This window comes from Taudactylus pleione, unplaced genomic scaffold (genome assembly GCF_031769625.1).
Source record: "Taudactylus pleione unplaced genomic scaffold, aTauple2 ptg000822l, whole genome shotgun sequence".
Classification (NCBI taxonomy): Eukaryota; Metazoa; Chordata; class Amphibia; order Anura; family Myobatrachidae; genus Taudactylus; species Taudactylus pleione.
This window is the reverse complement of record NW_028285224.1, coordinates 71,394-94,811: the sequence shown is the minus strand read 5'-3', so window position 1 is coordinate 94,811 and position 23,418 is coordinate 71,394. Positions and strand designations below refer to the sequence as shown.

The 23,418-nt window shown below is 44.2% G+C and overlaps 1 protein-coding gene across 1 annotated transcript in view; it reads right to left on the bottom strand.

Moving 5' to 3' along the window:
• CTCF (CCCTC-binding factor) overlaps window positions 1–21,208 on the bottom strand; it is a 70,815-nt gene extending 49,607 nt beyond the window's left edge. Inside the window, exon 1 of the mRNA XM_088458275.1 lies at window positions 20,941–21,208. The gene's annotated coding sequence lies outside the window, so the exon portion shown is untranslated. The remainder of the gene's footprint in view (window positions 1–20,940) is intronic.
• Between the last annotated feature and the right edge of the window lie 2,210 nt (window positions 21,209–23,418).

The following is a 23,418-nucleotide window of genomic DNA, read 5'->3' as shown; positions in this document are numbered from 1 at the left end:
GTTGGTAAAGTCTTTTCTTTTTGCAGCATTTGCTGAAAAACCGTAGAGGCATTAGACAAACTCTGTACTGAGGTAGACAGTACATCTATCCATGGGGGAGGCAAAGGATTTGCAGGCAGTACCTGCTGTGGCCATCCCACAGGGGGAGCTACAACGAGGAATGCTATGTGGTCTGCCAGCATCTATGAAAAGGCAGCCCAGGGTGGGTCCTGAGGGAGAGATACCGGGACTGAGGTGCCTGGGGCTGTGTAACAATTAGTACAAAGACCCCTCCTGAATGAGGTCCTCTGTGGCAAGCCCGCAGAGCAGGACTTACAAGATACCAGAGTAGGAGCAGCAGCATCAGGGTGCTTGTTATTCTTTCCTCAGATTCATAGAAAAAGGCTATTCATTAGAAACTCTAAATAAAGCAGAAGATAAAATGAATATATCGAGAGGATCTAATTAAAGAAAAGAAAAAAAAAAAACAAAGAATTCAAAATATGAATGGGCCTTTACTAGCCAATATGGTTCACACCATAATCAGCTAGAAAAGAGCATAACAAGGAATTGGAGATTTACAGGAAGATCCAATATTGAAAAACCATCTACCCAATAAGTCAACTTTAATTTATAGGAAATCTTCATCATTAAAAAATCAACTGGTTCGAAGCACTTTAACAGACAAGAAACCCACTAGTGAAAGGATGAAAGGTTTCCACAGATGTGGACTGTGCAGAACCACGATCAATAAAAACAATGAAAGAAAAACTACCTAGTTCCAAATTGAAAATAAAAATAGAACATTTTTTATTAACCATTTCATCACTTGTCAAACTCAGAACACACACATTATATATATATAAAAACACAAACTTAAAAACACGCATGTCTGAGCATATTTACAATATCCGGAAAGGCCTTCTAGGGCACCCTCTGTCAGAACATTTCAAAACCATACATTATAAATCTGAATTCCACATAAAAAAGGTTTTTAGGTATAGAAAAGGTTAAAGAAAGTTGGAAATCAAAGGATTTAGATATAACACTTGCACAGAAAGAAATACAATGGATTTACCATCTTGAAACCCTTATACTTTCGGGATTAAACTCAGATTTCGAGCTAAAATGGTTTTTAGAAATATATATATATTATACATATATATTATACATATATACACACATACACAGAGTCAGGTGCATAAATATTGGGACATTGACAGCATTTTCAGATTTCGGCCTCTATTCACCACCACAATGGCTTTGAAATGAAACAAACAAGATGTGCTTTAACTGCAGACTTTCAGATTTAATTTGAGGGTAATTTCATCCAAATCAGGTGAACGGTGTAGGAAATACAACATTTTCTACATGTGCCTCCCACTTTTTAAGGGGCCAAAAGTAATGGCACTATCAACTCAAAAGCTATTTCATGGACAGGTATGGGCTATTCCCTCGTTATTTCATTATCAATTAAGCAGGTAAAAGGTCTGGAGTTGATTCTAGGTGTGACATTTACATTTGGAATCAGTTGCTGTCGACCTTCAATATGAGATCCAAAGAGCTGTCACTATCAGTGAAGTAAGCCATCATTAGGCTGAAAAATCAAAACAAACCCATCAGAGAGATAGCAAAAACATTAGGTGTGGCCAAATCAACTGTTTGGAACATTCTTAAAAAGAAAGAACGCACTGGAGAGCTCAGCAACACCAAAAGACCCGGAAGACCACGGAAAACAACTGTGGTGGATGACAGAAGAATTATTTCCCTGGTGAAGAAAAACCCCTTCACAACAGTTGGCCAAATCAAGAACACTCTCCAGGAGGTAGGTGTATATGTGTCAAAGACAACAATCAAGAGAAGACTTCACAAGAGTGAATATAGAGGGTTCACCACAAGATGTAAACCATTGGTGAGCCACAAAAACAGGAAGACCAGATTAGACCAGATTAGAGTTTGCCAAACATCTAAAAAAAGCCATTACAGTTCTGGAACAACATCCTATGGACAGATGAGACAAAGATCAACTTGTACCAGAGTGATGGGAAGAGAAGAGTATGGAGAAGGAAAGGAACTGCTCATGATCCAAAACATACCACCTCATCAGTGAAGCGTGGTGGTAGTGTCATGGCGTGGGCATGTATGGCTGCCAATGGAACTGGTTCCCTTGTATTTATTGATGATGTGACTGTTGACAAAAGCAGCAGAATGAATTCTGAAGTGTTTTGGGCAATATTATATGCTCATATTCAGTCAAATGCTTCAGAACTCATTGGACGGCGCTTCACAGTGCAGATGGACAATGACCCGAAGCATACTGCAAAAGCAGCCAAAGTTTTTTAAGGCTAAAAGTGGAATGTTATGCAATGGCCAAGTCAATCCCCTGACCTGAATCCGATTGAGCATGCATTTCACTTGATGAAGACAAAACTGAAGGGAAAATGCCCCAAGAACAAGCAGGAACTGAAGACATTTGCAGTAGAGGCCTGGCAGAGCATCACCAGGGATGAAACCCAGCGTTTGGCGATGTCTATGCGTTCCAGACTTCAGGCGGTAATTGCCTGCAAAGGATTTGCAACAAAGTATTAAAAAGTGAAAGTTAGATTTAGGATTGTTTAGTTTGTCCCATTACTTTTGGCCCCTTAAAAAGTGGGAGGCACATATAGAAACAGTTGTAATTCCTACACCATCCACCTTCCATGGTATGACTTTGGGGAAATCTGAAACCATATATGCATCTATTTGCTAATTTGCACTTTATATTTATGTGCTGGCTAATTATGTACTTATCTGATTGTTTTTATATGTATGTATTGTATGTACATATATTGGATTTTGTTAGCAATACATTTTATTTTATATATTCAAGAAGGTATATGCCTCCATCTTTAAAGGGCAATAAATATTATACATCAATTAGAAGCACCATCTATTCCATCATCATTTGTTGTCACATTCTTTCCTCTGCCAGACATAGCCACAAGAATAATAAAATACACAGTATGATATAGTGCAGTGAACACCCTGCAGTACACACAATACTACATACAGTGTAGTGTGCAACTGCGCTATATAGTAGCGTTCCCGCTAAGTTGTTTTAGCAGGGCGAGGTGCCCTGCCCTCCTTCTGGAGGGCAAAAAGCGCCCTGCCCTCATAGCCTGCAGGTGCCTTCTTCACCTGCGGGTCGCAGTGTCCCGCGGGTGGGGAAATGTGCGGTGACCCGGTCACCACCGGAGAATAGACGCCGGGCGCATGCGCCCGGCATCTATTCTCCCTGTCGGCAGCGCTTGGGGGCTGCCAGTCATGTCCTTAAGTACCGGGCACGCCCCCAAGAGTGACGAATAGGGGACGTGTCTTATACACGCCCCTTTTCAATGGCCACACCTCCTTTGGGGCGCGTGCATAGAAGTGCCCTCTCTAGCTCCGGCATCCTGCCTGGCGCCGGAGCTAAAGTGAACACCAATATAGTATGGGATAGCCCTCACAATTATATAGGAGATGTGAGGTACAATGAAGCCCCTATACCTTAGTATGTCAGGGAATAGTAGAATAAAGGGAAATGCATAAGATGACAGTATAGAAAGATCAGCGCTAGCACAAGTCACATACAAACGCAGAAAAACATTACATGTCTGCAATGAGCACTAAAATCAACTACACAGACAGCAGTGGCTGGTACTGTAGGATATAGCATTGTATGACCTGGCTAGGTATACAGGGAGACTGGACCCAGTGTTTCCGGAAACTTGCTTGCATAAAATGGCTGCTGCGCGTCTGAGGGGGCGGACGGTGAGAGAGGAGCAGCCCAGGGAACACCAGGACTGCAGTGGAATGGGAACGTGGACTGGGGGAGGGGCTGCAGGAAGAGCACCTTCTGCCCTTACTGACGTTAACCACCGGTTCCACTGGCCTCTACATATGCACTGTGCCAGTGTATTATATGCCCCGGGGGTCTAGTGGAGTCGTGGACGAACTTCAAAATTGGTCCACTTGACATGGAATGACCCAGCAGTGCAACTTTCAGCTGCAGGCAAAGTGGCAGGCAAGTTTTGCCAGGAGGACCTCCCGAGAAATAGCATGGGGAGAAACCTGGAGAATATTTTCTGTCCCCTACACAACTTCTGATTCAGATACAAGTATTTCTGACTTATTTGTGTACAGATTAAAAATATTTTACTCAAACCAAGAAAAAAGGTGAGAGATGGTGCCAGGGTTTCATCTTTAACAGCCTCATAACAGATACTTCACTTTTTTTCCCCCAATTGGATTTCAGAGAAAGTAGACTGTCATTGTCTTTCATATTGAGTATTGAGACTCCAGATTATAATGAAAGAAGCAAGTTATATGGTGAGAAATTGACAAATTTAAAACCCCAGGTGTTCCTGACTAGATACAAGGATATAAAAACACCAGTCAGCTGCTTCATGAGAATAATACTTAGAAGAAAAAAAAAAAAAAAAACCATATATTGCATCCTGGAGGGGTGTGTGGTGTAGTATGAAGCGGTTGCCCTGCACACTAAGGGCGGAATTCAATTGTTTTCGCGGCCTGCATCTCCCGTCTAAAGTGACAGGAGATTGCAGGCCGCAATGCAATTGTTCTAGATTTTCGTGCTGATCGCGCCCAAAGTGGTCGGGTTTAGCCGCGTAAAGCAGCTAAACCTGACCAAAGTGCTGGGCGCGATCGCGAAAAGTGATGTTTGGGCGCCCAAACATGTCACTTTTCGCACATTTCAGCTCTCCTCCCCTAGGGGCTGCGAGCTGAAATGTAGCGCTGGCAGCTGATCGTGCCCGACAGGAGCAAGAATTGAATAGCTCCGTCGGGCCCGATGGGGGTAGGAATCAATTGAATTCCGCACCAAGGCGTTTAATGATGCGGGTAGTGATGTCAATTTGAAGGTTGCAAAACCTTACGCTGACATAAGAGAAAGGAAAAACATGCTCATACCCTTGTGTACGCATGGTGCAAATGAAGCGCCAACCCATCTTGTGGAATAAGCCAAGATATGGGAAGGAGAATGCAGTCCAGCTGTAGTAGTATAATCCTGCTGAACAGTGACTCTAATCTGGCTATAACCTAGTGACAGGCAACAGAGTCATGGGCCAAACACACCCTCCAATCCTTCCTAGCTGCCTCCATCCATTTATAAAGCCCACTGACATGTAATTACAGATAGATGATCCATTCATAAATTTAAACCTGAAGGGTGTTCCACTCATTATTGGCCCAAAAGTTTTTCTTCTAACACGACAGACATACATACATATTTTCTCATATAATATCTATTGTGATAGGATCACTGGTAAAGTGGTCTGTGACAGGGACATTTATCCCAGATTCCTGTCCTATGTGTTTAAAATCCCCAGGAGAAAGTCTGCAGTGTAGCAGGCTTGAGTTTCGGCTTTTTGAAAAGCTGGTTTGGGACCTGGGGGTTGTGGGTGAGAGGAGAGGGAGGGCTCCACCCACGGCCACTCCAGGTTTTGGTTCTCGCAGCCTGGTAACAGGCTTGTTAGTATTCCACCTGAGAGTGGCCAATATAAGCCTAGTGTGTTTAGGGCTGATTGTCTCACCTGGGAGAGCAGACAGGTTTTCCAAGTGTCTCTCCCTATCTGTGAGTACTGTGCTGTGCTTTGTTGCTGGCGAGGGCATTAGGCCCTGCCAGGTTCTGGTAGTGAGGGAACTACCTGTGAAGTTAGTGCCCCGACAGGGCTAGGATTTACGGTTATGTTTTCTTTGTGTTATTTCTGACATTGTACAATAAAGACTGGCGCCGACCAGCTTGTACTTGCATCCAGACTGGTGTGCAGCTTCCCTGCTGCTGTGTGTGTGTGTAAGGAAGGAGTCCTCTACCCAGGAGAGGGACCCCCTAACCTAACTGTGTCACACTATATATATGCATATACATACACATATATACATACATATACACACACACACACACACACACACACACACATACACGTTCTCCCCAGGCTGTTTTCTGCGGGCGCATCGCCCGGCAGGAACAGCCTACCGCCCGGCACTTTCCCCGCCGACCCCTGCTGTGGAACGCTAGCCTCCGATCGCTTCAGAGGCAAGCGTTCCCAGTGATGCACTGCGCATCACCCGTGACGAGCCTGCCCCGCGCACCTGCCAGATCTAGTTAGATCCAGTCGGCGCGAGGCAACGGGAGTGGGTGCGCGAGCGGTCAGCAAGTAAAGGTAAGTACTGAGTTGGGACCAGGGCCAGTCTGGGGCACTATTTAAGTCTGTGGGCTCTGCATAAGGGACACTATTTAAGCCTGGGGGCATTACATAAGGGACCAGACTGGAGGCACTACTTCCAGCCAGGGGGCACTGCATAAGGGCAAAGCTAAACTACAGGGGGCAATGCATAAAGGGGAAAACTACACGGGGCACTGTATAAAGGGCACACTGCATAATGGGCACTTTTGACTGAGAGCCAGTGGGGGAGCAGCCAGAGACCTGTCGAGCTGGATTGGTAAGGGAGATGCCCCTTTTCCCGGCACGCACATAATTGCTACTTTTGGATCCCACCCGGCTGAAAAAAAATTCTGAAATATTCTGAAAAAATTTCATTATATCTTACTATGACTTTTTATTGTCTATAATGAGAATAGCTAGCTATAAAAATAAAGAGTCCAAGGAGTATATTTTTAGAGGAATTTTAATGTATAAATTGTGTTTTGATGTAGGAAGTATCTGTGTGAAATATAGTGACATATGTATGTGGCTTTCGATACATGTATAAGTTGTATTTGTGAGCCTGGGTTATAATGACCCGGAGTCCGATAGAGGATCCTGCGTTCTGACGAGCTCAGACATGCAGGTATAGGGCTATTGTTTACATATGCAAATCAGTTGTAAGATCAGGCAGTGATTGGCTGCCGATCACTTAATGAGGTCAGCACGTCAGCCAGGCCCAACCCTCTGACGAAGTAATACACGAAACGCGTTAGAGTGTGGCCTGACTGACGCTACACATACACCCAGGCGTCCGCGGACTGGCATGGAGCTCTGGTGGTCAAAGAGTGCGGCATGTGAGCGGGCTTGCAGTGCGGCAAAGGGACTGAGGAGACTCGTGGCTGAGACGGGGATTGCTGATGTGGTGCAGTATCATCATGTGGTATCCAGCCCACAGAGATTTTTAATGTGGTACGGGAACTACAAGCTTCTAACCAGGAGTTATATGTGTTTTACTCTTTAGTGCATGAATCAGTTTATTCACAGAGCGTCCTCTTTTCTCAAAATATAAAAAAATATATTATATACACACACATACATTATATATATATTAGCGTTCCCGCTAGGCTGTTTTAGCGGGCCGCGGCACCCTGCCCTCCTTTTGGAGGGCAAAAAGCACCCTGCCCTCCAGGAGGAGGGCAAAAAGTGCCCTGCCCTAACAGCCTGCGGGAGCCATTCTCACCCGCGGGACGCAGTGTCCCTCGGGTGGAGAAACATGCGGTGACCCGGTCTCACATATATATACATACATACACACACACACACACACACACACATATACATATATATATAGACATTTTGAAATTTGAATGTTTTTCAAACTGGAATACTTATAAAAACCTGTTTCACTATACCCAGTGCACTGATTCATATATCAAATGAAAGTAAATTTAATGCTGAATTCAACACAATAACCAGATGTCAAATATTTGCATTACAAGGTACGTTATGCTACTTTGTTAGAAAAAGCACAGATGCAGGAGATTATAGAAGCGGATTGTAGTAACAGCTACTGCCAGCCAATCGGAATAGTCGTTCTGAGGACCAATCAGCTGTTGTTTATGATCAGGTGCAAGGTCATGTTCAAAGGTGGGAAAGGTCAGTTTGGCCGTTTCATTTTGCAGAATAAAGTTGGTTACTGAAGTGCAATTACAGCTGGATGTTTGTGTGTATTGTTTAGTGCTGTTGACTGTAATACAACAATGTTGTCCAGGCAAAGTGGTGACTGGTCACCAAGGAAGAGATCCAGGATTGTGGTGTTACGTGAAAATGGTCTTTCGTATGCAGCAACTGAGAGAGAAGTTGGTGGGAATGTGACAACATCAGGAGTATGAAAGTTTTGTTTACGTTATCAGGAAACAATCTATACAAAACAAAGAAGGAACAGGCTGGGAAAAGTGCACAACAGCTGTTGAAGATAGGAGAAAATAATTTGCGTCAGAGACAGATGGATGTCATCTGCGGCCATTAGCAGTGAACTGAGCGCAACTGGTGTTTTTGACAGTGGAAGAACGGTACAGAGAAGACTAACCGAGGTTGGCCTAAAAGGTAGCATTCCCCGAAAAAAGCAGCGGCAGAAACTAATACAGTGGGCAAAAGAACACATTGCATGGACAGAAGGTCAGTTTCGTCCCTCCATATCACTTGTTTCCACTAAGATATCGATATTTGGTAGTGTTGGGAGAAAATATGCGAGACGTCACATCAGGGAAGATGTACATCCATATTGCATTCAAGTGACAACAAAGAATCCTTCAAGTGTTATGATCTGGGCATGTATGACAGCAAATGCTGTAGGCCGCCTTTATGTCATAGATGGCACACTGAATAGCAGAAAGTACATTGACACCATCCTACAACCAAAACTTCTACCGTCTATCAGGGATCTTTTTCTAGATAATGCCCCATTTTATTTCCAGCATGATTCAGCTCCCTGCCACACTGCACGGATATGCAAACAGTGGCTCACAGAGAATGACATGTTCTGGGATGGCCAGGAAACAGCCCATACCTGAACCCAAAAGAACATTTGTGGTTCCGTTTGAAAAAAAAAAAAAAAAACTGAAATCTGAGGAGTCAATCCAATAAAAGACAATTAATTGAGGCTATAATTGTCTCATGGCACCACATAATAAAGGAGGGAGAGCTCCAAACATTGGCTGGCTCAATGCCACGTCGCTGTGCTGCTGGCTTGAGAAATAAGGGATACCCAACCAATAACTGATAGGACAGTAACATCATAAGTACACAGGGATTTTCACCCTAATTGTTGTTTTCACTGCATAACTTCCCTTGTAATGCAAATATTTTACATCTGTTTATTGTGTTGAATTCAGCATTACATTTCCTTTCATTTGATACATGCATCATTACACTGCATGAAGTGTAACAGTTTTTATAAGCATTCGAAGTTGAAAAACATTGAAATTTCAAAAAGTGTCCGCAAGTTTGGCCAACACTGTAGGTCAGAGCCTCAGAAATTTGTATAGCTAAATAACTAGCTTCAGACAAATCCTCTGATTAAAACCCAGCAATCATCTGGGCCATCCAGGAATTGATAGCCTTATCGCTCAGGCGCTGGCCAGAATAGGCCTCAGCGAGGCTCCTGACAAAGTGAATATAGACTTAAGTACAGCTTCATTCTTCCTATCCATAGGATCTTTAGGTGTTACAGACTGTGTTGTGGGCATAACAGTATTCCTGACTAACCTTGCAATAGGAGCATCCACCACAGGTCGAATTTCCCAAAGCTTGGTATCCTTTTCCAAAAAAGGATAAGCATTAAAATTTTCATTTGGAACATGGAATCAGGTTTTAACCAGGCTTCTTTTAATATTTCTTCAAAATGTGCAAATTCTGGGAAATCAGATACAGGTTTCTTCTTACGTTTAAAGAAACTGAACTAGTAACTGGAATAGCAGTTTCCTGTAGATTCAAGGTCTCCCGGGCCGTATATACAAGCACAGAAACCCCTGAACAAGCATGGGAGTTATCCTCACAGTTTGAGCTATCTTCCGAGTCATAATCCAATTACCCTTCTTAAAGGGAAGATGCGGCTGAAGCCTCATCTCCAGGAAAATCCACTGAGGACTGACCTGAACGTCTTAAGGTGCCTACACACTTGGCGATGTGCTCACAATCCAACATTGTGTCCGATTTCCCCTTGAACCCTCCCCAGCAGTCGTGGGCACGATTTGGTGTTAAAATCAATGTGACAAACGATCTATCGTGCCTCCTAACTGTTCCAGTGCATCGTGACAGATTGTCAGATCTGCCCTACAGCACGGCAGATCTGAAGTTGCGATTTACGACCTGCGGGGACACGCATTGTGATCATGAGTGGACACTCACGATTTGGGCATATGTTACATGATTTGTCATCACAATGCGTCAAAATCGGGCAAATAGTGTAAAATATCGCTAAGTATTTAGGCACCTTTAGTGGCTGTGGCCCCTGTTGACGTTACAATTTTATTTAGGGACGTTGCCATCTCAGCGAGACATCGTCCCATATAACATGGTATCAGAAACTAGGAATTTGAGCACAGGGTACCATATAATTTGCCTGAGAGTTAAGTAATTCTCCTATGGCCTCAGCCATAGACCTGGCCCAATCAGGCATCACCGACTGTCCAGCCTAATTTCCCGGTAATGATCTCCCTGTGAACAACCAGCACAGTGTGACCCTGGTTCCGTACAACCTTTTGTTAGCTTTTTATCACATTTTGTAGAAATATAAAAAGTGACTGAAGCCCGCTTTTTGGAACCAGTGTCTGGCTTCTCCATATTGAGAGAGAAAGACAATTCTAACTAATACAGATAGCTACCTAAATTCCTCTGGAAAAAAAAGTGTAGCACTGTTTGTATAGAAAAGAACCAAAGAAAGGGTTTTTTTTTTACCCAGAATAACCAGCTCAGCTACTGAAATGACAGCAAAAAAGGGGAGGTTTAAAGACTAAATCACCTGTTTAAATGCATAATAATCAGACTCCCTGACGTACACATTCACTTGCAATAAACCAAAGGCAAACAAAGGGCACAATTCAACGTGAATTGGATAGCGCCAAGAAGGAGCTCCCAAAGCTATTCAATTCAGTGCACTGTTATGTAGGAGAATCCCCATTCTCGCGCCTTAAACATGGTGTTTAGTCACAAGAACCGGCATTCTCTGACTAAACTCCCGGCGCGTTGCTGTTTCCGCAGCGCTAAGGGCAGAAAATAACTTTGCGCCTGGAGTCAGATTTCTGCTCGCACCCCACGAGTGGTGCAAGAAGAATTTTAGTCGGGTTGAATAGTACGCTGAATTGAAAAGCTCCGGGAGCTCCTTCCCGGCGCTATTCAATTCGCGTTGAATTGAATCATACTCAAGAAATTTTCACAAAACAATGTTTATTACTGCCTAAAAATGTATCCAGCTTATCTTTTTGCCAGTGGTCCCCTCAGATGTGTGTCTGGTATGGAGAGTGTCCCAGGGACAATGTAGTTTGGTGACTCTCCCAGAGGCAGTCTTTAGAGTGGAATACAGGGCTCACCCAAACCTCTATTCTACCTAACATCCCACTCTACTAGTGCTTGTCGCCTGTTGCCAGGAACTAAGCACCCAAACCACACAGAAAAATAAAGAAATTAAACCCAACTAAAAAGCTAGGACCTAGCTAGTGCCTTACTCAAAGGCACTGAAAAGAAGACAAATTCTAGTGTAAGGGGTGGGAGCCAGTCTTAGTTAGTGCTCAACTCAACAGCACACTATACATAACCCAGAGGTAATGGCATTAATAAAAAATGGAATACCGGTGCCAGGCTGAACTAAAATTTTAGACCTGGTGACTGGATTTTAGCATGGTCAGAGAAATCAGAACAGCCCAGTAAATAATTACTATACTTTATAGGGCACCATAAGTGGTCCGCCGCGCTGTACAGGGAGCTAAATAAGACCGTACTAAAAAAACAGAACAGCACAATTCAGTAGACAAATCACAAATAGCACTACAATTCTCAACACAGCCACTGATGCAGTTAGTCTGCTATAGCCAGTGTTAGTTATCAAATTGTAATTACACTTATAATCTAAGACAGTTACGCCGGAGGAAAGCTGAAGGGGAACATTCTGATAGCCAGAACTCCTTCTGAAGCACATAAGACATACTTATGTGAATTAGCTCATTCACCATCACCTGCTATATGTATATCCAGGAAACTCCTTACTGCACTCCCTGCTTGGACATTGCTAGGTCTTCCCAGTCTATGTGCTGCCCTTATTGTTCAAAACACCTCTGACTGGATCAGTTCTATACAATGTATTTTACCTTCATACTACTGAAATTCCTGTTTGTATTGCCTTTTTCCATTGCATCACATCTATCCACTTTAACCACTTTATTTAGTAACTAATTCCTGCACCCACTACTCACATCCTTCTCTTTATATTCACATTGTAGCTGTGCTCATACATTAGCAGCACTGTTCTTTTACCTGTATTTTTGAACATTTATCTACACTGTCTCTATATCACACAGCCTCCACGCCAATCTTCATGCTGTGGACGAGGCAATAAGCGAGATGAACACCTTTACTTCAACCACCCCCCTTACTCAGTGCCCACATACGTCACCTATTTTCCACCCCTAATCTACCCCTCTATAGCCTCCACCACTTGCTGTTCCCTATTTCTTCTATCAGTCTCCTTTCCAACCTTCTGGTTCTCTCCTCTACCTTACCTGTTCTTCCACTCTCAACCACCACCCTCCCTCCATGGCTTTGCTACCCCACCACTCAGCCCCACACCCTCCTGTCTCTACCTGTCACCTCAAGGGCTGCCAAGAGAAATCCTAGGCCCGGGTACAGAAATATCATGCCCCTCCCCCGACAGAGGGTGCATGGCCACAGCATTTGGGGCATGGTTCCACCTCTTTGTGGGTGGGTTAAGCACAGGAACGGGGAACCTTTTTTCTGCCAAGGGTCATTGTGATATATATAAAACATTATTCGCTGGCCTGGTGCAGACCACGCCTCTCTACGTAATGTGTCACAAGGGACGGGGCCACAATTACCGATGACTACAGCAATGCCCGGAGCATCCTGAGGATGCTCCGGGGAGCTGTAAGGGCAGCGGTGTGACCATCTGAAGCATCCTAAGGACGCTATAGGCACTATTCTGGCTGCAGGTTACCATTCAAGGCACCCTGCTAGCCAGATGAGATTAGCAGAAATAAAAGCTTAGAGGGCCAGACCAAATTATTCCGAGGGCTTTATACGGCCCCCGGACCTGAGGTTCCCCATCCCTGGTCTAGCATGTGAGAAGCACCCACTCACAGGTGCATGGCATAGCACCCAGTAGCCGGGACAAAGTATTCACTATTAGGATTGCAGGTCAGTCCCATAATATATGTACTTTTAGTTGGATGCATTTAGATGCCTTAGGGCTATTTCACACTAGCCGGTTTTCACCGGCCGGCAAAAAACCAGGCACGAGTCGGCTGTTATTTTCCAGGCACTCAGTGCCTTTCACATGGAACAGCTTTGAGCAGTTTTTAATGTTTTTTTTTTTTCCCCTTCATCCAGTGAGCATGCACAGCTGCATTACAAGCCGGCCCTGACTTGCAGGGACGGCACAGCAGCAGTCCTCAGTGGATATTCCCTGCTGTAACACGGTGACCGTGTCGTCTGAAAGGACCCACCCGCTTCACTAAATTTAACACCCAGCAAAAAAACAACGGGAAACACCGGCAGGTGTGAATTAAGGCAACTGTAACAGACAAAAATTAAAGTACAATAACTTTATTTTGTACATTTTTCAGGTAAATAACACAAATAAACCTAGTTTTGTTATAGATAGATGAACTAAGATTTTAAGTTTGACATAACATAAGGTCATTTTAAAACACACATTCCGCAGCACATATCCTAACCCACTGCTCCATGCACCTTCCTCACTATCGACCCCATTTGTGTCGCCCCTGGCTGTCTGCCCCCCCCTTTAGAATGCAAGCTCTTGCGAGCAGGGCCTTCGTCCCTCACGGTGTCAGTTGGTCGATAATGTCTAGGTAGACACCAGATGTTGGACAATTGGTCGACAGGGACAAGTGGTCGATATTTGTTTTTTAGGGTCAGGCACCTGGAGGGAGGGATAGGGTGAAGATTAGGGCTAAAAAACAAAATTTGTGTCGACCTTTTGTACCTGTCGACCTATTGTCTGTCTAACATCTGGTGTCTACCTAGACATTGTCGATCTTTTTACTGTAGATCTATTAATCCACAACCGTCCCTCATGCTTCTCCTTCCCTTACTTATACTATGTACTCCTAGCTGCAGCTAGGTTTATAAACCATGTCCTTGTCCTGCATTGTTTTGTATTGATAACTCTTTGTGTGCTCATTTATGTACTGTGTAAGGCGATGTGGAATATTTGTGCCGCCATATAAACGATAATAATAATAATAATAATGGAAATATTCAACACAAGCTGAAACCTGTATCTATTAGTGTGGGAGCAGATAATGGGTCTGAGTTATCTGAGGAATCGAAAAACAATGAAAAAGTGGAGTCTGGGGCAGGGAGCCCAAAGAAGGAGGTGTAGAGTATAGCTGGTGTGTAAGAAAAGTAGGTAATGAGAATAGGAGGGAGGAGGGCAATGCCCATAAAGCTTACAGCCTAGAGCAGTGGTTCTCAAACTCGGTCCTCAGACCCCACACTGTTCACATTTGCTAGATCAGCCAGCAGGTGCACAGGTGTATTCATTACTTGCCGACACATTTTGAAAGATCCACAGATGGAGCTAATAATTGAACTTGTGATTCTGTGGAGACAACTAGAAAACATGCACTGTTTGGGGCCCTGAAGTCACAGTTTGAGAACCTGTGACCTAGAGGGAAGGGGGTGGGCCTAGGATAAAAACTGAAGACATAATGGGGTACATTCCAATTAGACACAAAGGGTGGCGTTTAGAAGAACACCTATGGCTTCCATTGTCAAATTCAGCCACTGAATGTGGTGCACAATTAAATTTTATACTATTAGACCAGGGCTCAACAAATTTTTGTAAACTCTAGGATCCATCTCAAAAGTTTAAGAGCCAGACCATCATCCATTACCAATATTATGAAAGCTTGTATAGACCACCACACATGCCCTTTCAGTGCTACTCAACCCAGCAGTGTGCCCCCTGAAATAGTGCCCCCAGCAGTAAGCGCCCTCTAAGTGTGCCGCGCGCACACAAAAAAAAGAATACTTACCTTAGGCCAGGATCCTGCGTCCGCTGCTCTTCGGAACTATGGGAGAGACGTCATGATGTCTCTCCCATAGTGCCCGTGGGTGGAGCCGGATGCCGCTGCTCCTCGTTACTATGGGAGAGACGTCATGACGTCTCTCCCATAGTTGCCGTGGGGAAGCCCAACGCCGGCTGCAGCTGCGGGGAATCAGGTGCCCGCTGGTAAAATTTCAGTGGGCGACCGACAAATGTAACTTCTCTGCGGCGGCAGGGGTGGGGGGGGGCGGGGTTTGGAAATCCCGGTCGCCAGGACTAAAATCATAGAGGGGTATTCAATATGAAACGTTAACTTCACTGTCGAAGTTAACGTTTCATATCAGAGTTTTTACCTGCGCACTCCCGCTTATCCCCGTATTCAATATAAAATTAACGAAAATGGGAACCTCCGAAGTTGGATTTGCGTAAAGTTACGAGTTTTCCCTTAAAAAAATTGTAAGACCCCCCTAAAGTTGTAAAAACATGGGGGATCACTAGGGGTACCCCCGTTTTAGCCTTTAAATGAAAATCGGGGATTTAAATAGCCTCAGCAGCAGTTGTTTTTTCCCGACATTGAAGTGTTGCAGAAGAGCACTTAGGTTATTTTTTTCGTTTTTTTAAGTGGTCCCATCAAATTTGGGGTACATGAAAATGGGTACTAGCATATTTTTAAGTCCCTAAAGTAAGTTTTAAAAATTCTGCATTTGTGCACCTGCCGCTATAAATCTATTTTAGAAAACACCTGCCGCATACATGCAGAATAGCCCTGATCCTATTTCCCTATTGTTAAACAATTTTTTCACATTTTGTTTTTTCACCCCAATTTTTAATTCTATTTTTTGGGGTGTCCCTATTTTTTTTTTTTTTTTTACTTTTTTTGACACAGTTCTTTTTTTAAATGTCATTCCCAGGAGTGCAGGCTATTTTTTTTAAGCCTGCACCCCTAAACCCCAATTCTGCACTTTTTTGACACCTATTCAATGGTGAAAAGTTATCCCCGTTTTTTATCAAAGACTTTTCAAAACTGCGATAAGTCTTTGAAATTGAATAAGGTGTAAAACTAAAACCTGCGATAACAACGTCATACCTCCGACATTAACGCAAAAACTATGTTATCGCTCCCATATTGAATACCAGTTAGTCGTCATGGCGACCGGTATATGTCGAGCCCTGTATTAGACTCGCTGAGCATGATTCAATTCAGTGCGGTGCTGAATAGCCCCGGGAGGGAGTTCCGGCAGTGACCCATTAGTATTTAACATGCTCAGAAGCACCAGGTTTAGACAATCAAAACAGCTAAACTCCTGGTTTGAGTGTCTCAAGTCCTAGTTTGGGCACCCAAACTATGGACTTTGCACACATTTTGTCTCGCACCTCATGTGGCTGAGAGATAAAATTTTTCTGCAGCAGCTAATGAGCATCTATCAGACAAACATCTGAAATGCTCTGATAGACGTCCATTTCTTAAAACTCCCCCCCCAAAAAAAAACACTTGAATCCCCCCCATTAGCTGCAATTCAATAATTGTAGATGCCCCCTGCAGGGTGTCTATATAAATAGGCGCCTGACTAAAGCTGGGTACACACCTATACCATCACACGTTCGATGCGACTGATCGATTGACAACGGTCCCGTTCGGAAGTGCCTATCAGTCCCGATACGCGCGTACACACATACAATCCAAGGTGCGACCGTCGAACCCGCACTGACGAAATAATCGCAAGCAAATGATTGTACCAGCGTACACATTTTCCCGATTTCAGGCTGCACTCACAGTGGATGTACCTAAAATTAACATAATGGGCAGGAAGGGGGTGTGATTATGAGACCAAAACAAACCTACGTGAATATTTTCAGAGCTATTACGTTTATGAACTACTGTAACTACTGTAGTTTCAGGACAGAACATTCGTTAGTCTGTCATTCTCCAGCATGTCTTTGAGAAAAAGGAAGGCTCGAGCTTGTATTCTGGCAGCTATGGCAACAGCAATTCAAGCTATCAGGAGGAGAAAAAGGAGCAGAAATCGGAATTGTTGGTAAAGGAAGGACGTATGCTTGTATCCACTAACAAGTAGGTGGTGGGGTATATAGGAAAAAAAAAATAGAGAATATGTATATGAAGAGGAGCGTGGTACACAGAATGCTTCCTGAACATCAGTAGTTTAATTATGCACGCCCAGAGAGGCAGTCCCAGGCTTGTTGTACAATCGCACGAACGGTCGAAGGTGCATACACACAGCACTTTCGGTACGACCATGCCGTCAAATCAGATGAAAATTAAACTGCACAGAAGATGCAATCCTCCGATTCAACCAGTTTCCATCCGTCAAAACAGGACCGAACGTGTGTACACACTTTCTATATCGAACAGACAGATCAAAATCAAAAGAACGGCCCGACGATTGTGTACCCAGCTGAAGCAATTCAATCGTTTCTCCTTATGGTTATCCATTAGTAGGTATCGCAGCTACAAGCACAGTGTTTAGCTGCGCACAGCGGCTAAACCCATTCACTGAAGTGGTTAGGGCGCCCAAAAAGCTGGGACTACTGTGTGAGATAGGGGGAGATTAAATTATTATTTTTTTTTTTTAAAGTTGCGGTATTTAATGGATGCCCAATGTTGTAGTTCAATTGTTTGTGATCAACCATTCATTTTTGAGCTTATCGCACCCAATTAGACTTTGTTTAGCTGCATTAAACAGCTAAACCCGTCTAAAATCCAGGTTAGAGTGCCCAAATGAGACATTTCACACATTTCTGCTCCCCTCTTCAGGAACTGAATTGCTCCGTCGGGCTCCCGGCATGGGCAGCCACTGGCGAAAACATTTGAATTGCCCCATGCTATGAATTGGAGGGCCTACATGTGTGACATGCTACAAATTGGGGACACTAGTCAGTGGTATGCACCAGAGATGGGCATGTGGCTGTTAGGCATTGAGTCCTGGGTCTGTAGGTAACGCATGCACACTAGTTTAGAAGAAAACTAGAGAAGACAGCTGCTTAATGTTCCTACTCGTGTCGAGTAGGAACATTAATTACCGGCGTCCTTTTGGACCCCGATAATTAACTTGCTGTTAGCCCCGCGCTAAGCCAATAAACTACCTTGAGGCCGGCACTTTAGGGCCGAATCCAATTAGCCGCGAAAAGTGCAGTTTGTAGAAAAGCTTTCGTCGAATTGCACTTTAAGTCTGTTTTCTACTTTTCTCCATATTCAATTCCAGGCCATTTTCACTTAGGTGAAAACTTGGGGAATCTCTGCTCTATAGCTTTTTACTTATGACGGAAATAGTTTGAGACACCAGTCGTCAACACAGCAATTTGGATGGCTGATTTTATAGTTTAAAACATATGACCCATTTTGCACACCCAACACACAACCTTATTGGTCATCTATATGTGACTATATATAAAAGATCCAGCAATTTAGTGGTTGTGCCAGATAGCAGGACCAGCATGTGAAGAGCTTAATAATTATCCAACAGGCTCATCTACAGACCAGGGGGCTTATGTAAATAGGATGCGACTTGCAGGCACTTCAGGAACTCCTGAAAGTCTTCCTGTATTTTTAAAGCAGCAATCATGTGGTCTTGCCTTTAAAGTGGTGGCTGCTTTAAAAATACGGGAAGACTCACCGAAATGACTGCAGTTGCTGCAAGTCGCACCCCATTACATACAACCCCCATGTAGTGGATGATTCAATTCGCACCACGGGGATGTAGTACCCAGGTTAAATGCCCATAGCAATTCAATTATTCCTGCAGTAAAGCCTGCGACTAGCCCTACAAGCATATTTGTGCTCCTTAGGGTGCAAGTAGAAATCCACATTATCTGGTGCCGTGGGGCTAGTCTCGGGCTTAGCGCATTAAATAACTGGATCAAACCTAGCAAGTAACCTGGGTGATGCAGCTTTCCACGACTAAGCCCCAGACAATAGCTGCAGAAAGGTGCACCTCCCAGGTTAATTGCCAGAATGCTCTGGGCACTTAACCTGGGAGCTACATCACACGCTGCTAAATGAATCGCCCCCACAGGCTGCTATTTTAACAGCCAATTAACACATGCACAAAATTACTTTCCATCCCAATCAATATATCAAATACGTTCATTGGTCATTGAGAATAGCCAAAAAATACAGCAAGTTGATACCGGTTGTCTGGTTACTATCCTATAACTAGTTGTGCCCCATGGCCTAAGCACAAAACTGCTGTATCGGTCTATATTTGGCTACATACATGAGGTCAAACTGACCAAGATAAGTCATATCAGGAAATACCTGGCTGCAAAGCAAAATGTAGGTAGGTTTGAGTAATAACATACAGTAACTCAAAACCTGAAAAGAAAAACACATTACCTGCACATAATAAGGGCAGTATTCAATTGTATCGCCCCTCTATGAACCAGACAAGAACTATTCAATTGTTGCTCCTGTCGAGTGCGATCAGCTGCCGGCACACCATTTCAGCTCGCAGCCCCAAGAGTGTGCAAGCTGAAAAGTGACCTGTTTTGGCACCCAAATGGCACATTTCGCGCCCTGCACTTTGGTCAGGGGTAGCAGCTTTAAGCAGCTAAACCCGACCACTATGGGCGCGATAATCTGCAACAAATAGCGCACCACGATCTCCCGTCACTTTAGACGGGAGATCAGGTGCGCCATAACAATTGAATAACGCCCTAAGGTGATCAGGTGCAAAATATATATATATATATATATATATATATATATATATATACACACACACAAGAATTTTAATTTAAAGTTATTTTTCTTTCACTGTTTTCAGTATATCGAACATGGGGGATTCAACTAAGTAATATGCCGCTGAAATATCAGCAATTTACAGTAGTACCCACATTGCAAGTTTTTCCTTGCACCTCTATGGGGCGAGAAAGAGAATTTGCGGTGCCAGTGGGACAATGTGCCGTACCGCACATCAATTTCTTTCAATTCACCCACGGAGTATTTTAGAAACAAATACATTGCTAAGCCTATGCATAGCAAAACTTTGGGTAATGTTCATTTCAAACTATAACTGGCAGCATTACACAAAACATTCAGTTTTTTCCAATATTCTTATGATTGAGAGATAAGCATGACAATTAAGCTTTGATTGTGAAAAAAAAATACAAAATAAAAAGTATAAACTATATAATAAATCTTAGTGTACGCCAGCCTACCTAATACAAATATGTATGTTTTACACAGCTGTTCTGATTTGGGGAACACAGAGGGAGCTCTTTCCACCTATTCTACCCCTTGTGAAAGTCATCCTGTTGCCTGTCTGGAGGAAAAGTTACATAGTGCTGCTGTGCTGGGAGCTGCTGCTGCGCTATCTGACAGCCTGATCGCTTCAGGACTGCAGGACACTCGCAGCAGATACAGGGAGAACTATTATCCACGTAAGGGAGTCACAGGCGCCGCCTGAACTCATCCACAACACGGAGCCCAGCCAGCAGCCAGGACCGCGGCCTTACCACTCTATCGCAGCGGCGAGTTCTAGTGACCGCCACCCGCATACATCAGCGAGCCGCGCTATAGGCATGGCTGAGTGACGGCGTAGTGTACACGAGTACTAGCGGCTGTACGAGGCGCTTGGGTTCTGCAGCTAGAAATAAGCGGGATATAGGATACCGCACCGGCACACACACGGCTACTGGGGACCAGCTAGTCCGCATTGGACGCAGAGAGGCAGCGACTGGAGAGAAAATGGAGGACAGGCCTAGCGTCGCAGCCGACTCCGGAATATCCCGCCCAAAGCAGCCCGCTCCCTGGGCCGTTGCGGCGGCGGCCACTGCCACACAGGTACAGGGACGGAGTCTCGCAGGCCCCAGCTACAGACATTTTTTTTTTTTTTTTGCCAAATTCCAATAACGATAGAGGGAGACAAACACCCCATCAGCCGCCCGCACCGGAGCCCCATCGTGACACCTAGAGGCCGGAGAAAGCTCCTGCAAAACCGCCTCTTCCTCTCTCCTTACCTCCCCCGGGCGGCTTTTTCTCGGTTTTTTTCTGCTTTTCAGACAGATTCCAGTGATCCAGGTCAGACTGCCAGCGGGGAACGGGACCGGAGCCGCCCAATGGGAACCAGCTCACCGTTTAATCACTCCGAGCCCTGCTTCACAAAATGGCGGCATCATCAAGCAGAGCGCATGCGTGGCTGGGGCGGGGACAGGGGCTGCCGGGAGTTGTAGTCTGACGCCCCCTCTGTACAGGACTACTCGGCGGGAGCGCTGCTGCCTTGGGATGTCTGAGACTCGTCGGAGCGCGATTGTTGTTCGAGCGCCAAATTTGAAAGACGACGTCGTGACGTTTTTGTTTTACGTTCATAACATTCTGTGCACAAAGCGTGCGAGCGAGGAATGGAACTAGTACTACTACTACACTCTGCCATAAGCATACTATGCAGTTATTTTGTACTACAGTATTTCCGTGCTGCTTTATATGGTATTTATCTAGTTCAATTGGCTAGTGTAGAAACGACCATGTAGCCAGAGTGCTCCAACACCTCCAAACCAAATGGAAGTTGCCTTATATTATATATTACCAATTAGTAACACTCATGTAATTTATATATATATATTTATAAAATTGTGTCTTGTACTGCTGAAGTGGGACAACTCGCATGCCTGTGTAGGGGGTGTGGCCTACCAATGAGTGCAGCTTAGGGCAGAGGGGTGTGCCACGTACCCCCGATTTGTCACTGGGCAGCACTCCCAGAGATGATGGACAACCCCACAGAGACTCTGCCTGCACAGTATGGGCATCTACTCACCCTATGAGTTCTCTGAGGTGTGTGCTCCCCCCCCCCACACTGCGCCCAGCAGGTGGGACGTCGGGAAAGTCCCCAGAAAATGGGACTGTTCCACCCAAAGCGGGACAGTTGGGAGATACGCAGTATTTCCCAATGACTGCACACCTCCCTGCGTGACTGCACACCTGAATTACTTTCAACTGTGACCAAAACCTTATCACAAAGCCACAACAGAATCACTCCACAAGTGTAAACAATATTATCACTCACAGAGACTTCTAAAAGAAATGCAGCCTCACTCTGACAGATACAAATATCTGATATTATATAAAAAATGGCAGAATTATCACATGCCTCAAAGGATCTGACATCAATCCTCAAAGATGACTGGTACAATGATGATCTCTTCAAAGAACTCAAACAGGACCATTTTATACCACTCTAAATGGGGCATCCACTACACGATTTTAGCAGGCGATTGAACGATAACGACGTCGTTATTCAATTGTTTATAAATCGTGCAGTGTTTGGTCGTTAACGATCAACGATGCGCGCTCCCGCTGGTCGTTTGATCGTCTCGTCAGTTGACTGAACATGCAGGTCAATTTCACTTGATCTATTAAAGATAGTTTGCAAATCATTCAGACTGAAAGATAAAATTTCAAGGGAAAATCTTTTAGAGATTGGACAGGGAGTAGATCGTCTAGTGGATGTGCCCCTTTAGGTGTGCGGTCTCGCTCTGATAAACGCACAGCTTGGGTGGTTGAGCACATCAAGGCTTGTGTATATCAAAGCACGACCATACACCCAAGAATGGAATATCTATTACATATATATAGATAAATATAAAGTACTGTACAAAATGTTTAGGCAGGTGTTTAAAACCTGCTGCACAGTAAGAATGCTTTCAAAAATAGAGGTGCTAATAGTTTATTTTTAGCAATTAAATAAAATGCAAAGTGAATGAATAGGAGATAAATGAAATTATATCAATAACTGGTGTGACCACTCTTTGCCTTCAAAACAGGATCAATTTTTCTAGGTACACTTACACACAGTTTTTGAAGGATCTCGGCAGGGAGGTTGTTCCAAATCTTGGAGAACAAACCAGAGATGGTCTGTGGATGTCGACTTGCTCAAATCCTTCTGTCTCTTCATGTAATCCCAGACAGACATGATGAAGTTGATATCAGAGCTCTGTGGGGGCCATATCATCACTTTCAGGGCTCTTTGTTCTTCTTTACGCTAAAGATACAGTAGTTCTTAATGATTGGCTGTATGTTTGAGGTTCTTGTCCTGCTGCAGAATAAATTTAGAGCCAATCAGACGCCTCCCTGATAGTATTGCATGATGAATAAGTACCTCAGCATTGAGGACACCATTAATCCTGACCAAATTCCCAACTCCATTTTCTGAAATGCAGCCCCAAACTTGCAAGGAACCTCCACCATGCTTCACTGTTGCCTACAGACACTCATTATTGTACCGCTTTCCAGCCCTTTGGCGAACAAACTGCCTTCTGTTACAGCCAAATATTTAAAATTTTGACTCATCAGTCCAGAGCACCTGCTGCTATTTTTCTGCACACCGGTTCCTATGTTTTCGTGCATAGGTGAGTTGCTTGGCCTTGTTTACACGTCGAAGGTATGGCTTTTTGGCCGCAATTTTTCCATGGACCACTTCTGGCCAGACTTCTCCAAACAGT